Consider the following 16692-nt stretch of genomic DNA (forward strand, 5'->3'; position numbering starts at 1 on the left):
GGTGACATCACAAATCCCTATGGTTACATACACAACAAAGCTGGGTTGTTGTTGTTTACACTCTGCAAGGCCTGTGGAAGTGAGTGACATCATAGCACTGTAGTTCTGAGGGTTCTAGATGGATGCAACAATCTCCTGTTGCTTCTATGAAGGCCATAATAGACGACATCACCAAACAGCTCCATAGTCACATACACAGCAAAGGAGAGATGTTGTTTACACCTAGTGATGTCAGTGGTATTGAGTGACATCACAGCACAGTGCTAAGGCTCCTGGGCCTGGACACAGCAGCGGCTGCAATATCTCAACGGAAAATACGTTTATATATATGTGTGTGTGTGCGCGTATATATATATATATATATATATATATATATATATATATATATCTATATATATATATATATATATATTTCTCCGCCGAAATCACTTTTAAACCCATTTCCACCTTTTTTTCCCTTCTCTTCCTCTTACTTTTTTTTCACGTTTTTTTACGTTTTTCTCCTTTTCGCCTCTTTTCTGGGCGTATTATTCTTCTTTTTCTTCTTTTTTTTCGTCTAATGCATACCCCATCAGTGCAGCAATGCTTATTCAATACCGCCAGCAGATGGAGACACTGGGGGATAATTTTCTAAGGATTTATACTGATTTTTCCTGTCTGAATTTGTCGCACAGAAAGTTGCAGGCCAAATATGTGTGACATTTCTGCGACTTTAGCTTCTAGAGCATTTTTACAACATTATACATAGGTGCTGAATACATAAAAAGCGACTGTTCAGCGACAGACAAGTCGCATCGGCTGAAAGTAGGCCAGAATGTCAGTCCATGTTGGAGCAGGTTTAGATACAGTCTAAAGTATAGATCTCAAAGTCTGTGCACAGAATTTAGCAAGGGCCTCGCACCTTCTGATGCATCAGGTAGGTGCACAATAGCATAGCCTAACCCTCTGTACTTTGGTCTATATTGATGCGGGACATAGACAGCCAGCTGATGACCAATCCATTAGTGCAATGGATGGCTGGAAGCATTTGTCTTTGCCTTTGCAATACCACAGAAGCAATGCATGGTCAATGTACAGCAATGACACACCTGTGTGAACAGCCAGGAGACCCCCCCCCCCATGTTATGTTACATAGTTACATAGTTAGTACGGTCGAAAAAAGACATATGTCCATCAAGTTCAACCAGGGAATTAAGGGGTAGGGGTGTGGCGCGATATTGGGGAAGGGATGAGATTTTATATTTCTTCATAAGCATTAATCTTATTTTGTCAATTAGGAACATTCAGCACCCACCCGCTATCAAGGCAGCTGCCTATCATGTCATGCCCTACCTGCACAGGTGTGCTGGCTACTCAAATGATCCAATTAAGGAGGCCATTTAGTCAGCAGCAGCAGAAGTCCTGTGCCTGGACGCTCCAACAGCGGCCAGACACAAGCAGAAGCAGCAGAAGCAGCAGCAGCAGCAGCAGCACCACCTTTTGTTTTTTGGCTGCAGCAGCAAGGCCCACAGGGCTGGCTAGCTGGCTAGCCAGCAAGCAGGTAGCAATGAAAGTAGGAATCTTTCTTTTTAACCCTGTAAGGGGGTGGTGCACTGTACCCGAAGATACTGCCATATCGGGTCAATGCATAGGGCGACGGAAGCAAGCTTCGAAATCGGCCCCCGTTCTCAAAAATCCATTTAATATATGGTCCCCAGATAGGGGACGTATCAGATATTAAACTGATAAGAACAGATTTTTTTTTTTTAAGTTAGCCCTCAGAAACTCAATCAGAGTTCCAAGATCTTATTTGAACTCGATTGTTGCTCATCATCAGGTAACCCATTTTTTTATTTCTTCTTAACACTAATGACCACAAAATAAAATCAATAAAAAAGATTTAACCAGAAAAAAAAAACACACATTTACAATAACAAACAAACATTGCTTTCACCAGTAATTAATCAGAGAGACATTCCATTTCTCCAGGCATATACCATTAGGAAATCTATCATTCCACGGTTTATCGTTCCTCTTATCATCTGTCTTTTTACCGGAAGTCCCAACCAAGATGGAACTTTATAAGTGTCCAAAAATCTGTCCATATCAGCTTGAAATGAAAAATACACTTTGTCTCTAGCTTCCTCGTACCGATTTTCATATTTCGACCTTAGTTCCATTAAATCCATATCAAATGGTCTTCTTTCCTTTTTTGGCATATTTTCCAACATGCCATCCAAAACACCTCCAAATTCCATTGGTACATAAACCTCTTCTTTCTTTTTCTTTTCTTCAGCCACTTTTCTGGCTGGAACTTCCTCCAACTCAGGTTCTACAATTTCTTCTTCTTCCCTACTCCTTTTAGCTGCTGTTTCCTTTTTCGTTGTTTGTTTCTTGGGACATACATTTACCAGGTGATCTTCCTCACCGCACAGATGACACTTCTTTTTTTTGTTGTTGTTGCAGGTGTCTGCTTCATGACCTCCCTCCTGGCACTTATAGCACCATGAGTGAGTACATAGGTCTTTCCCGTGCCCGTATTGTTTACATTTACGGCAAAATTCCTCCATCCCTGAATAGAACAAGTCACCATTGACCGATCCAATTTTGAATCGCCCAGGTGGATAAATCACTTTACCGTCAGGTTCCTTTTTAAATTTAACTTTAAATTTCCATTTTGTAGTCCATAGGCCATATTGGTTCAGGACTTTTCCCTTTGACAGAATATTGTCACAGAATCTAGAAAGAAAAGTCTCAATGTCTTTTTCCAGTATATATGGGCTATACATCCGTACCGTCAATATTTTCTCCTGGTTCGGAAAATGCGGGGTCACCTCCACACCCTCCAAAACTGGATTGGCCTTCTTTTGCTGGTACTTGCTGCAAAAAAAATTAAAGTCCTCTTCAGAAGCCAATATAACATCGTAGTGTCCATTTCTTGGGAATTCAAGCATAGACAGGATTTGTTCCTTCTTAATTTCCAGCAACTTGAATAAGATCTCCTCGACCACGAAACCTAATCCTTTTCCTCTCTTGCAGGTATCCAATAAGGAAATCCGAACTCCATTTCTGAGCTTAGCATACTCAGGGATGCCTTCTGATGATGCTCCACTTGATCCAGCCATGTCCATCAGGATAAACACCTCCCCCACTGTAAGCAGGTAGGTGGTGGTGATCGCTCCCCGTTGTCTGGGGACTAAGCCGGCTCCCTAATAGCAGCAGGGGGGTGAAGTCCCTCCGTTAAGAAGGACGATCCCCCCAGGCAAAGGAGCCGGGTACCCCAGACACCCTCTGGCCAGACCAAGTGAGCAGAACTACACTTGATCTTAGCCAAAAGGCCGAGAAGCGATAACCGTGAAAGGGGCGGGCCCAACAAGGTCCCCTTCATGGGCACTATCACTGCTTGCTGTCAGGGAGGCTGCCAGACAATTTTCCATGCACACTCTGGGCTGGGGGGCAGTCAACCACCAATACACACAGCAGAACCTAAACCCATACCATTATTGCTAAGCAGCAAGACAGGGGCCCATTGCACTCCCACGGGGCCTTTTTAAATGCAATCCATAACCCGGATTTGCCAGGAACCCTTCTTACTCCTCCTACTTGCATGTGACACTGGGCTTAGGATCTGCATAGGAAACACACACACAAGCACACACCTACCTTTGTTGCCTGCAGATGCCTCCTTGGCTGTCCCCAAACGGTATCAAACCAACACCCACGGGAAGCTGTAAGCATAGAGGACATGCCTGCACCCCATTGGACTTACCTGTGTGGGTTAAATCCGGGTTATTTGACAACCTATGGCGGTGATGGTTCTGCTCAGGCAGAGCAGTGCTGATGCTCCTCATAAAGCTGTCGCTGCTGTGAAGGTTCTAGGTGACATCACAAATCCCTATGGTTACATACACAACAAAGCTGGGTTGTTGTTGTTTACACTCTGCAAGGCCTGTGGAAGTGAGTGACATCATAGCACTGTAGTTCTGAGGGTTCTAGATGGATGCAACAATCTCCTGTTGCTTCTATGAAGGCCATAATAGACGACATCACCAAACAGCTCCATAGTCACATACACAGCAAAGGAGAGATGTTGTTTACACCTAGTGATGTCAGTGGTATTGAGTGACATCACAGCACAGTGCTAAGGCTCCTGGGCCTGGACACAGCAGCGGCTGCAATATCTCAACGGAGAATACGTTTATATATATGTGTGTGTGTGCGCGTATATATATATATATATATATATATATATATATATATATATATATTTCTCCGCCGAAATCACTTTTAAACCCATTTCCACCTTTTTTTCCCTTCTCTTCCTCTTACTTTTTTTTCACGTTTTTTTTACGTTTTTCTCCTTTTCGCCTCTTTTCTGGGCGTATTATTCTTCTTTTTCTTCTTTTTTTTCGTCTAATGCATACCCCATCAGTGCAGCAATGCTTATTCAATACCGCCAGCAGATGGAGACACTGGGGGATAATTTTCTAAGGATTTATACTGATTTTTCCTGTCTGAATTTGTCGCACAGAAAGTTGCAGGCCAAATATGTGTGACATTTCTGCGACTTTAGCTTCTAGAGCATTTTTACAACATTATACATAGGTGCTGAATACATAAAAAGCGACTGTTCAGCGACAGACAAGTCGCATCGGCTGAAAGTAGGCCAGAATGTCAGTCCATGTTGGAGCAGGTTTAGATACAGTCTAAAGTATAGATCTCAAAGTCTGTGCACAGAATTTAGCAAGGGCCTCGCACCTTCTGATGCATCAGGTAGGTGCACAATAGCATAGCCTAACCCTCTGTACTTTGGTCTATATTGATGCGGGACATAGACAGCCAGCTGATGACCAATCCATTAGTGCAATGGATGGCTGGAAGCATTTGTCTTTGCCTTTGCAATACCACAGAAGCAATGCATGGTCAATGTACAGCAATGACACACCTGTGTGAACAGCCAGGAGACCCCCCCCCCCATGTTATGTTACATAGTTACATAGTTAGTACGGTCGAAAAAAGACATATGTCCATCAAGTTCAACCAGGGAATTAAGGGGTAGGGGTGTGGCGCGATATTGGGGAAGGGATGAGATTTTATATTTCTTCATAAGCATTAATCTTATTTTGTCAATTAGGAACATTCAGCACCCACCCGCTATCAAGGCAGCTGCCTATCATGTCATGCCCTACCTGCACAGGTGTGCTGGCTACTCAAATGATCCAATTAAGGAGGCCATTTAGTCAGCAGCAGCAGAAGTCCTGTGCCTGGACGCTCCAACAGCGGCCAGACACAAGCAGAAGCAGCAGAAGCAGCAGCAGCAGCAGCACCACCTTTTGTTTTTTGGCTGCAGCAGCAAGGCCCACAGGGCTGGCTAGCTGGCTAGCCAGCAAGCAGGTAGCAATGAAAGTAGGAATCTTTCTTTTTAACCCTGTAAGGGGGTGGTGCACTGTACCCGAAGATACTGCCATATCGGGTCAATGCATAGGGCGACGGAAGCAAGCTTCGAAATCGGCCCCCGTTCTCAAAAATCCATTTAATATATGGTCCCCAGATAGGGGACGTATCAGATATTAAACTGATAAGAACAGATACTACACTTGATCTTAGCCAAAAGGCCGAGAAGCGATAACCGTGAAAGGGGCGGGCCCAACAAGGTCCCCTTCATGGGCACTATCACTGCTTGCTGTCAGGGAGGCTGCCAGACAATTTTCCATGCACACTCTGGGCTGGGGGGCAGTCAACCACCAGTACACACAGCAGAACCTAAACCCATACCATTATTGCTAAGCAGCAAGACAGGGGCCCATTGCACTCCCACGGGGCCTTTTTAAATGCAATCCATAACCCGGATTTGCCAGGAACCCTTCTTACTCCTCCTACTTGCATGTGACACTGGGCTTAGGATCTGCATAGGAAACACACACACAAGCACACACCTACCTTTGTTGCCTGCAGATGCCTCCTTGGCTGTCCCCAAACGGTATCAAACCAACACCCACGGGAAGCTGTAAGCATAGAGGACATGCCTGCACCCCATTGGACTTACCTGTGTGGGTTAAATCCGGGTTATTTGACAACCTATGGCGGTGATGGTTCTGCTCAGGCAGAGCAGTGCTGATGCTCCTCATAAAGCTGTCGCTGCTGTGAAGGTTCTAGGTGACATCACAAATCCCTATGGTTACATACACAACAAAGCTGGGTTGTTGTTGTTTACACTCTGCAAGGCCTGTGGAAGTGAGTGACATCATAGCACTGTAGTTCTGAGGGTTCTAGATGGATGCAACAATCTCCTGTTGCTTCTATGAAGGCCATAATAGACGACATCACCAAACAGCTCCATAGTCACATACACAGCAAAGGAGAGATGTTGTTTACACCTAGTGATGTCAGTGGTATTGAGTGACATCACAGCACAGTGCTAAGGCTCCTGGGCCTGGACACAGCAGCGGCTGCAATATCTCAACGGAGAATACGTTTATATATATGTGTGTGTGTGCGCGTATATATATATATATATATATATATATATATATATATATATATATATATTTCTCCGCCGAAATCACTTTTAAACCCATTTCCACCTTTTTTTCCCTTCTCTTCCTCTTACTTTTTTTTCACGTTTTTTTACGTTTTTCTCCTTTTCGCCTCTTTTCTGGGCGTATTATTCTTCTTTTTCTTCTTTTTTTTCGTCTAATGCATACCCCATCAGTGCAGCAATGCTTATTCAATACCGCCAGCAGATGGAGACACTGGGGGATAATTTTCTAAGGATTTATACTGATTTTTCCTGTCTGAATTTGTCGCACAGAAAGTTGCAGGCCAAATATGTGTGACATTTCTGCGACTTTAGCTTCTAGAGCATTTTTACAACATTATACATAGGTGCTGAATACATAAAAAGCGACTGTTCAGCGACAGACAAGTCGCATCGGCTGAAAGTAGGCCAGAATGTCAGTCCATGTTGGAGCAGGTTTAGATACAGTCTAAAGTATAGATCTCAAAGTCTGTGCACAGAATTTAGCAAGGGCCTCGCACCTTCTGATGCATCAGGTAGGTGCACAATAGCATAGCCTAACCCTCTGTACTTTGGTCTATATTGATGCGGGACATAGACAGCCAGCTGATGACCAATCCATTAGTGCAATGGATGGCTGGAAGCATTTGTCTTTGCCTTTGCAATACCACAGAAGCAATGCATGGTCAATGTACAGCAATGACACACCTGTGTGAACAGCCAGGAGACCCCCCCCCCCATGTTATGTTACATAGTTACATAGTTAGTACGGTCGAAAAAAGACATATGTCCATCAAGTTCAACCAGGGAATTAAGGGGTAGGGGTGTGGCGCGATATTGGGGAAGGGATGAGATTTTATATTTCTTCATAAGCATTAATCTTATTTTGTCAATTAGGAACATTCAGCACCCACCCGCTATCAAGGCAGCTGCCTATCATGTCATGCCCTACCTGCACAGGTGTGCTGGCTACTCAAATGATCCAATTAAGGAGGCCATTTAGTCAGCAGCAGCAGAAGTCCTGTGCCTGGACGCTCCAACAGCGGCCAGACACAAGCAGAAGCAGCAGAAGCAGCAGCAGCAGCAGCACCACCTTTTGTTTTTTGGCTGCAGCAGCAAGGCCCACAGGGCTGGCTAGCTGGCTAGCCAGCAAGCAGGTAGCAATGAAAGTAGGAATCTTTCTTTTTAACCCTGTAAGGGGGTGGTGCACTGTACCCGAAGATACTGCCATATCGGGTCAATGCATAGGGCGACGGAAGCAAGCTTCGAAATCGGCCCCCGTTCTCAAAAATCCATTTAATATATGGTCCCCAGATAGGGGACGTATCAGATATTAAACTGATAAGAACAGATACTACACTTGATCTTAGCCAAAAGGCCGAGAAGCGATAACCGTGAAAGGGGCGGGCCCAACAAGGTCCCCTTCATGGGCACTATCACTGCTTGCTGTCAGGGAGGCTGCCAGACAATTTTCCATGCACACTCTGGGCTGGGGGGCAGTCAACCACCAGTACACACAGCAGAACCTAAACCCATACCATTATTGCTAAGCAGCAAGACAGGGGCCCATTGCACTCCCACGGGGCCTTTTTAAATGCAATCCATAACCCGGATTTGCCAGGAACCCTTCTTACTCCTCCTACTTGCATGTGACACTGGGCTTAGGATCTGCATAGGAAACACACACACAAGCACACACCTACCTTTGTTGCCTGCAGATGCCTCCTTGGCTGTCCCCAAACGGTATCAAACCAACACCCACGGGAAGCTGTAAGCATAGAGGACATGCCTGCACCCCATTGGACTTACCTGTGTGGGTTAAATCCGGGTTATTTGACAACCTATGGCGGTGATGGTTCTGCTCAGGCAGAGCAGTGCTGATGCTCCTCATAAAGCTGTCGCTGCTGTGAAGGTTCTAGGTGACATCACAAATCCCTATGGTTACATACACAACAAAGCTGGGTTGTTGTTGTTTACACTCTGCAAGGCCTGTGGAAGTGAGTGACATCATAGCACTGTAGTTCTGAGGGTTCTAGATGGATGCAACAATCTCCTGTTGCTTCTATGAAGGCCATAATAGACGACATCACCAAACAGCTCCATAGTCACATACACAGCAAAGGAGAGATGTTGTTTACACCTAGTGATGTCAGTGGTATTGAGTGACATCACAGCACAGTGCTAAGGCTCCTGGGCCTGGACACAGCAGCGGCTGCAATATCTCAACGGAGAATACGTTTATATATATGTGTGTGTGTGCGCGTATATATATATATATATATATATATATATATATATATATATATATTTCTCCGCCGAAATCACTTTTAAACCCATTTCCACCTTTTTTTCCCTTCTCTTCCTCTTACTTTTTTTTCACGTTTTTTTTTACGTTTTTCTCCTTTTCGCCTCTTTTCTGGGCGTATTATTCTTCTTTTTCTTCTTTTTTTTCGTCTAATGCATACCCCATCAGTGCAGCAATGCTTATTCAATACCGCCAGCAGATGGAGACACTGGGGGATAATTTTCTAAGGATTTATACTGATTTTTCCTGTCTGAATTTGTCGCACAGAAAGTTGCAGGCCAAATATGTGTGACATTTCTGCGACTTTAGCTTCTAGAGCATTTTTACAACATTATACATAGGTGCTGAATACATAAAAAGCGACTGTTCAGCGACAGACAAGTCGCATCGGCTGAAAGTAGGCCAGAATGTCAGTCCATGTTGGAGCAGGTTTAGATACAGTCTAAAGTATAGATCTCAAAGTCTGTGCACAGAATTTAGCAAGGGCCTCGCACCTTCTGATGCATCAGGTAGGTGCACAATAGCATAGCCTAACCCTCTGTACTTTGGTCTATATTGATGCGGGACATAGACAGCCAGCTGATGACCAATCCATTAGTGCAATGGATGGCTGGAAGCATTTGTCTTTGCCTTTGCAATACCACAGAAGCAATGCATGGTCAATGTACAGCAATGACACACCTGTGTGAACAGCCAGGAGACCCCCCCCCCATGTTATGTTACATAGTTACATAGTTAGTACGGTCGAAAAAAGACATATGTCCATCAAGTTCAACCAGGGAATTAAGGGGTAGGGGTGTGGCGCGATATTGGGGAAGGGATGAGATTTTATATTTCTTCATAAGCATTAATCTTATTTTGTCAATTAGGAACATTCAGCACCCACCCGCTATCAAGGCAGCTGCCTATCATGTCATGCCCTACCTGCACAGGTGTGCTGGCTACTCAAATGATCCAATTAAGGAGGCCATTTAGTCAGCAGCAGCAGAAGTCCTGTGCCTGGACGCTCCAACAGCGGCCAGACACAAGCAGAAGCAGCAGAAGCAGCAGCAGCAGCAGCACCACCTTTTGTTTTTTGGCTGCAGCAGCAAGGCCCACAGGGCTGGCTAGCTGGCTAGCCAGCAAGCAGGTAGCAATGAAAGTAGGAATCTTTCTTTTTAACCCTGTAAGGGGGTGGTGCACTGTACCCGAAGATACTGCCATATCGGGTCAATGCATAGGGCGACGGAAGCAAGCTTCGAAATCGGCCCCCGTTCTCAAAAATCCATTTAATATATGGTCCCCAGATAGGGGACGTATCAGATATTAAACTGATAAGAACAGATACTACACTTGATCTTAGCCAAAAGGCCGAGAAGCGATAACCGTGAAAGGGGCGGGCCCAACAAGGTCCCCTTCATGGGCACTATCACTGCTTGCTGTCAGGGAGGCTGCCAGACAATTTTCCATGCACACTCTGGGCTGGGGGGCAGTCAACCACCAGTACACACAGCAGAACCTAAACCCATACCATTATTGCTAAGCAGCAAGACAGGGGCCCATTGCACTCCCACGGGGCCTTTTTAAATGCAATCCATAACCCGGATTTGCCAGGAACCCTTCTTACTCCTCCTACTTGCATGTGACACTGGGCTTAGGATCTGCATAGGAAACACACACACAAGCACACACCTACCTTTGTTGCCTGCAGATGCCTCCTTGGCTGTCCCCAAACGGTATCAAACCAACACCCACGGGAAGCTGTAAGCATAGAGGACATGCCTGCACCCCATTGGACTTACCTGTGTGGGTTAAATCCGGGTTATTTGACAACCTATGGCGGTGATGGTTCTGCTCAGGCAGAGCAGTGCTGATGCTCCTCATAAAGCTGTCGCTGCTGTGAAGGTTCTAGGTGACATCACAAATCCCTATGGTTACATACACAACAAAGCTGGGTTGTTGTTGTTTACACTCTGCAAGGCCTGTGGAAGTGAGTGACATCATAGCACTGTAGTTCTGAGGGTTCTAGATGGATGCAACAATCTCCTGTTGCTTCTATGAAGGCCATAATAGACGACATCACCAAACAGCTCCATAGTCACATACACAGCAAAGGAGAGATGTTGTTTACACCTAGTGATGTCAGTGGTATTGAGTGACATCACAGCACAGTGCTAAGGCTCCTGGGCCTGGACACAGCAGCGGCTGCAATATCTCAACGGAGAATACGTTTATATATATGTGTGTGTGTGCGCGTATATATATATATATATATATATATATATATATATATATATATATATTTCTCCGCCGAAATCACTTTTAAACCCATTTCCACCTTTTTTTCCCTTCTCTTCCTCTTACTTTTTTTTCACGTTTTTTTACGTTTTTCTCCTTTTCGCCTCTTTTCTGGGCGTATTATTCTTCTTTTTCTTCTTTTTTTTCGTCTAATGCATACCCCATCAGTGCAGCAATGCTTATTCAATACCGCCAGCAGATGGAGACACTGGGGGATAATTTTCTAAGGATTTATACTGATTTTTCCTGTCTGAATTTGTCGCACAGAAAGTTGCAGGCCAAATATGTGTGACATTTCTGCGACTTTAGCTTCTAGAGCATTTTTACAACATTATACATAGGTGCTGAATACATAAAAAGCGACTGTTCAGCGACAGACAAGTCGCATCGGCTGAAAGTAGGCCAGAATGTCAGTCCATGTTGGAGCAGGTTTAGATACAGTCTAAAGTATAGATCTCAAAGTCTGTGCACAGAATTTAGCAAGGGCCTCGCACCTTCTGATGCATCAGGTAGGTGCACAATAGCATAGCCTAACCCTCTGTACTTTGGTCTATATTGATGCGGGACATAGACAGCCAGCTGATGACCAATCCATTAGTGCAATGGATGGCTGGAAGCATTTGTCTTTGCCTTTGCAATACCACAGAAGCAATGCATGGTCAATGTACAGCAATGACACACCTGTGTGAACAGCCAGGAGACCCCCCCCCCCATGTTATGTTACATAGTTACATAGTTAGTACGGTCGAAAAAAGACATATGTCCATCAAGTTCAACCAGGGAATTAAGGGGTAGGGGTGTGGCGCGATATTGGGGAAGGGATGAGATTTTATATTTCTTCATAAGCATTAATCTTATTTTGTCAATTAGGAACATTCAGCACCCACCCGCTATCAAGGCAGCTGCCTATCATGTCATGCCCTACCTGCACAGGTGTGCTGGCTACTCAAATGATCCAATTAAGGAGGCCATTTAGTCAGCAGCAGCAGAAGTCCTGTGCCTGGACGCTCCAACAGCGGCCAGACACAAGCAGAAGCAGCAGAAGCAGCAGCAGCAGCAGCACCACCTTTTGTTTTTTGGCTGCAGCAGCAAGGCCCACAGGGCTGGCTAGCTGGCTAGCCAGCAAGCAGGTAGCAATGAAAGTAGGAATCTTTCTTTTTAACCCTGTAAGGGGGTGGTGCACTGTACCCGAAGATACTGCCATATCGGGTCAATGCATAGGGCGACGGAAGCAAGCTTCGAAATCGGCCCCCGTTCTCAAAAATCCATTTAATATATGGTCCCCAGATAGGGGACGTATCAGATATTAAACTGATAAGAACAGATACTACACTTGATCTTAGCCAAAAGGCCGAGAAGCGATAACCGTGAAAGGGGCGGGCCCAACAAGGTCCCCTTCATGGGCACTATCACTGCTTGCTGTCAGGGAGGCTGCCAGACAATTTTCCATGCACACTCTGGGCTGGGGGGCAGTCAACCACCAGTACACACAGCAGAACCTAAACCCATACCATTATTGCTAAGCAGCAAGACAGGGGCCCATTGCACTCCCACGGGGCCTTTTTAAATGCAATCCATAACCCGGATTTGCCAGGAACCCTTCTTACTCCTCCTACTTGCATGTGACACTGGGCTTAGGATCTGCATAGGAAACACACACACAAGCACACACCTACCTTTGTTGCCTGCAGATGCCTCCTTGGCTGTCCCCAAACGGTATCAAACCAACACCCACGGGAAGCTGTAAGCATAGAGGACATGCCTGCACCCCATTGGACTTACCTGTGTGGGTTAAATCCGGGTTATTTGACAACCTATGGCGGTGATGGTTCTGCTCAGGCAGAGCAGTGCTGATGCTCCTCATAAAGCTGTCGCTGCTGTGAAGGTTCTAGGTGACATCACAAATCCCTATGGTTACATACACAACAAAGCTGGGTTGTTGTTGTTTACACTCTGCAAGGCCTGTGGAAGTGAGTGACATCATAGCACTGTAGTTCTGAGGGTTCTAGATGGATGCAACAATCTCCTGTTGCTTCTATGAAGGCCATAATAGACGACATCACCAAACAGCTCCATAGTCACATACACAGCAAAGGAGAGATGTTGTTTACACCTAGTGATGTCAGTGGTATTGAGTGACATCACAGCACAGTGCTAAGGCTCCTGGGCCTGGACACAGCAGCGGCTGCAATATCTCAACGGAGAATACGTTTATATATATGTGTGTGTGTGCGCGTATATATATATATATATATATATATATATATATATATATATATATTTCTCCGCCGAAATCACTTTTAAACCCATTTCCACCTTTTTTTCCCTTCTCTTCCTCTTACTTTTTTTTCACGTTTTTTTACGTTTTTCTCCTTTTCGCCTCTTTTCTGGGCGTATTATTCTTCTTTTTCTTCTTTTTTTTCGTCTAATGCATACCCCATCAGTGCAGCAATGCTTATTCAATACCGCCAGCAGATGGAGACACTGGGGGATAATTTTCTAAGGATTTATACTGATTTTTCCTGTCTGAATTTGTCGCACAGAAAGTTGCAGGCCAAATATGTGTGACATTTCTGCGACTTTAGCTTCTAGAGCATTTTTACAACATTATACATAGGTGCTGAATACATAAAAAGCGACTGTTCAGCGACAGACAAGTCGCATCGGCTGAAAGTAGGCCAGAATGTCAGTCCATGTTGGAGCAGGTTTAGATACAGTCTAAAGTATAGATCTCAAAGTCTGTGCACAGAATTTAGCAAGGGCCTCGCACCTTCTGATGCATCAGGTAGGTGCACAATAGCATAGCCTAACCCTCTGTACTTTGGTCTATATTGATGCGGGACATAGACAGCCAGCTGATGACCAATCCATTAGTGCAATGGATGGCTGGAAGCATTTGTCTTTGCCTTTGCAATACCACAGAAGCAATGCATGGTCAATGTACAGCAATGACACACCTGTGTGAACAGCCAGGAGACCCCCCCCCCCCATGTTATGTTACATAGTTACATAGTTAGTACGGTCGAAAAAAGACATATGTCCATCAAGTTCAACCAGGGAATTAAGGGGTAGGGGTGTGGCGCGATATTGGGGAAGGGATGAGATTTTATATTTCTTCATAAGCATTAATCTTATTTTGTCAATTAGGAACATTCAGCACCCACCCGCTATCAAGGCAGCTGCCTATCATGTCATGCCCTACCTGCACAGGTGTGCTGGCTACTCAAATGATCCAATTAAGGAGGCCATTTAGTCAGCAGCAGCAGAAGTCCTGTGCCTGGACGCTCCAACAGCGGCCAGACACAAGCAGAAGCAGCAGAAGCAGCAGCAGCAGCAGCACCACCTTTTGTTTTTTGGCTGCAGCAGCAAGGCCCACAGGGCTGGCTAGCTGGCTAGCCAGCAAGCAGGTAGCAATGAAAGTAGGAATCTTTCTTTTTAACCCTGTAAGGGGGTGGTGCACTGTACCCGAAGATACTGCCATATCGGGTCAATGCATAGGGCGACGGAAGCAAGCTTCGAAATCGGCCCCCGTTCTCAAAAATCCATTTAATATATGGTCCCCAGATAGGGGACGTATCAGATATTAAACTGATAAGAACAGATACTACACTTGATCTTAGCCAAAAGGCCGAGAAGCGATAACCGTGAAAGGGGCGGGCCCAACAAGGTCCCCTTCATGGGCACTATCACTGCTTGCTGTCAGGGAGGCTGCCAGACAATTTTCCATGCACACTCTGGGCTGGGGGGGCAGTCAACCACCAGTACACACAGCAGAACCTAAACCCATACCATTATTGCTAAGCAGCAAGACAGGGGCCCATTGCACTCCCACGGGGCCTTTTTAAATGCAATCCATAACCCGGATTTGCCAGGAACCCTTCTTACTCCTCCTACTTGCATGTGACACTGGGCTTAGGATCTGCATAGGAAACACACACACAAGCACACACCTACCTTTGTTGCCTGCAGATGCCTCCTTGGCTGTCCCCAAACGGTATCAAACCAACACCCACGGGAAGCTGTAAGCATAGAGGACATGCCTGCACCCCATTGGACTTACCTGTGTGGGTTAAATCCGGGTTATTTGACAACCTATGGCGGTGATGGTTCTGCTCAGGCAGAGCAGTGCTGATGCTCCTCATAAAGCTGTCGCTGCTGTGAAGGTTCTAGGTGTCACAAATCCCTATGGTTACATACACAACAAAGCTGGGTTGTTGTTGTTTACACTCTGCAAGGCCTGTGGAAGTGAGTGACATCATAGCACTGTAGTTCTGAGGGTTCTAGATGGATGCAACAATCTCCTGTTGCTTCTATGAAGGCCATAATAGACGACATCACCAAACAGCTCCATAGTCACATACACAGCAAAGGAGAGATGTTGTTTACACCTAGTGATGTCAGTGGTATTGAGTGACATCACAGCACAGTGCTAAGGCTCCTGGGCCTGGACACAGCAGCGGCTGCAATATCTCAACGGAGAATACGTTTATATATATGTGTGTGTGTGCGCGTATATATATATATATATATATATATATATATATATATTTCTCCGCCGAAATCACTTTTAAACCCATTTCCACCTTTTTTTCCCTTCTCTTCCTCTTACTTTTTTTTCACGTTTTTTTACGTTTTTCTCCTTTTCGCCTCTTTTCTGGGCGTATTATTCTTCTTTTTCTTCTTTTTTTTCGTCTAATGCATACCCCATCAGTGCAGCAATGCTTATTCAATACCGCCAGCAGATGGAGACACTGGGGGATAATTTTCTAAGGATTTATACTGATTTTTCCTGTCTGAATTTGTCGCACAGAAAGTTGCAGGCCAAATATGTGTGACATTTCTGCGACTTTAGCTTCTAGAGCATTTTTACAACATTATACATAGGTGCTGAATACATAAAAAGCGACTGTTCAGCGACAGACAAGTCGCATCGGCTGAAAGTAGGCCAGAATGTCAGTCCATGTTGGAGCAGGTTTAGATACAGTCTAAAGTATAGATCTCAAAGTCTGTGCACAGAATTTAGCAAGGGCCTCGCACCTTCTGATGCATCAGGTAGGTGCACAATAGCATAGCCTAACCCTCTGTACTTTGGTCTATATTGATGCGGGACATAGACAGCCAGCTGATGACCAATCCATTAGTGCAATGGATGGCTGGAAGCATTTGTCTTTGCCTTTGCAATACCACAGAAGCAATGCATGGTCAATGTACAGCAATGACACACCTGTGTGAACAGCCAGGAGACCCCCCCCCCCCATGTTATGTTACATAGTTACATAGTTAGTACGGTCGAAAAAAGACATATGTCCATCAAGTTCAACCAGGGAATTAAGGGGTAGGGGTGTGGCGCGATATTGGGGAAGGGATGAGATTTTATATTTCTTCATAAGCATTAATCTTATTTTGTCAATTAGGAACATTCAGCACCCACCCGCTATCAAGGCAGCTGCCTATCATGTCATGCCCTACCTGCACAGGTGTGCTGGCTACTCAAATGATCCAATTAAGGAGGCCATTTAGTCAGCAGCAGCAGAAGTCCTGTGCCTGGACGCTCCAACAGCGGCCAGACACAAGCAGAAGCAGCAGAAGCAGCAGCAGCAGCAGCACCACCTTT

General features: G+C 45.2%; 6 non-coding genes across 6 annotated transcripts; all 6 read right to left on the minus strand.

The window, feature by feature from the left end:
• Positions 1-1582: 1582 nt before the first annotated feature.
• LOC130306817 (U2 spliceosomal RNA) lies at positions 1583-1770 on the minus strand. The gene has a single exon (XR_008856111.1). It is a non-coding gene; the product is annotated as a U2 spliceosomal RNA (small nuclear RNA).
• A 3645-nt stretch (positions 1771-5415) lies between these two features.
• Positions 5416-5606, minus strand: LOC130306804 (U2 spliceosomal RNA). Its single transcript, XR_008856098.1, has one exon. It is a non-coding gene; the product is annotated as a U2 spliceosomal RNA (small nuclear RNA).
• A 2089-nt stretch (positions 5607-7695) lies between these two features.
• LOC130306805 (U2 spliceosomal RNA) lies at positions 7696-7886 on the minus strand. The gene has a single exon (XR_008856099.1). It is a non-coding gene; the product is annotated as a U2 spliceosomal RNA (small nuclear RNA).
• Positions 7887-9972: 2086 nt separating this feature from the next.
• On the minus strand, positions 9973-10163 carry LOC130306806 (U2 spliceosomal RNA). The gene has a single exon (XR_008856100.1). It is a non-coding gene; the product is annotated as a U2 spliceosomal RNA (small nuclear RNA).
• A 2087-nt stretch (positions 10164-12250) lies between these two features.
• LOC130306808 (U2 spliceosomal RNA) lies at positions 12251-12441 on the minus strand. The gene has a single exon (XR_008856102.1). It is a non-coding gene; the product is annotated as a U2 spliceosomal RNA (small nuclear RNA).
• A 2086-nt stretch (positions 12442-14527) lies between these two features.
• On the minus strand, positions 14528-14718 carry LOC130306809 (U2 spliceosomal RNA). The gene has a single exon (XR_008856103.1). It is a non-coding gene; the product is annotated as a U2 spliceosomal RNA (small nuclear RNA).
• Between the last annotated feature and the right edge of the window lie 1974 nt (positions 14719-16692).

Source organism: Hyla sarda, unplaced genomic scaffold, assembly GCF_029499605.1.
Source record: "Hyla sarda isolate aHylSar1 unplaced genomic scaffold, aHylSar1.hap1 scaffold_1405, whole genome shotgun sequence".
NCBI lineage: Eukaryota > Metazoa > Chordata > Amphibia > Anura > Hylidae > Hyla > Hyla sarda.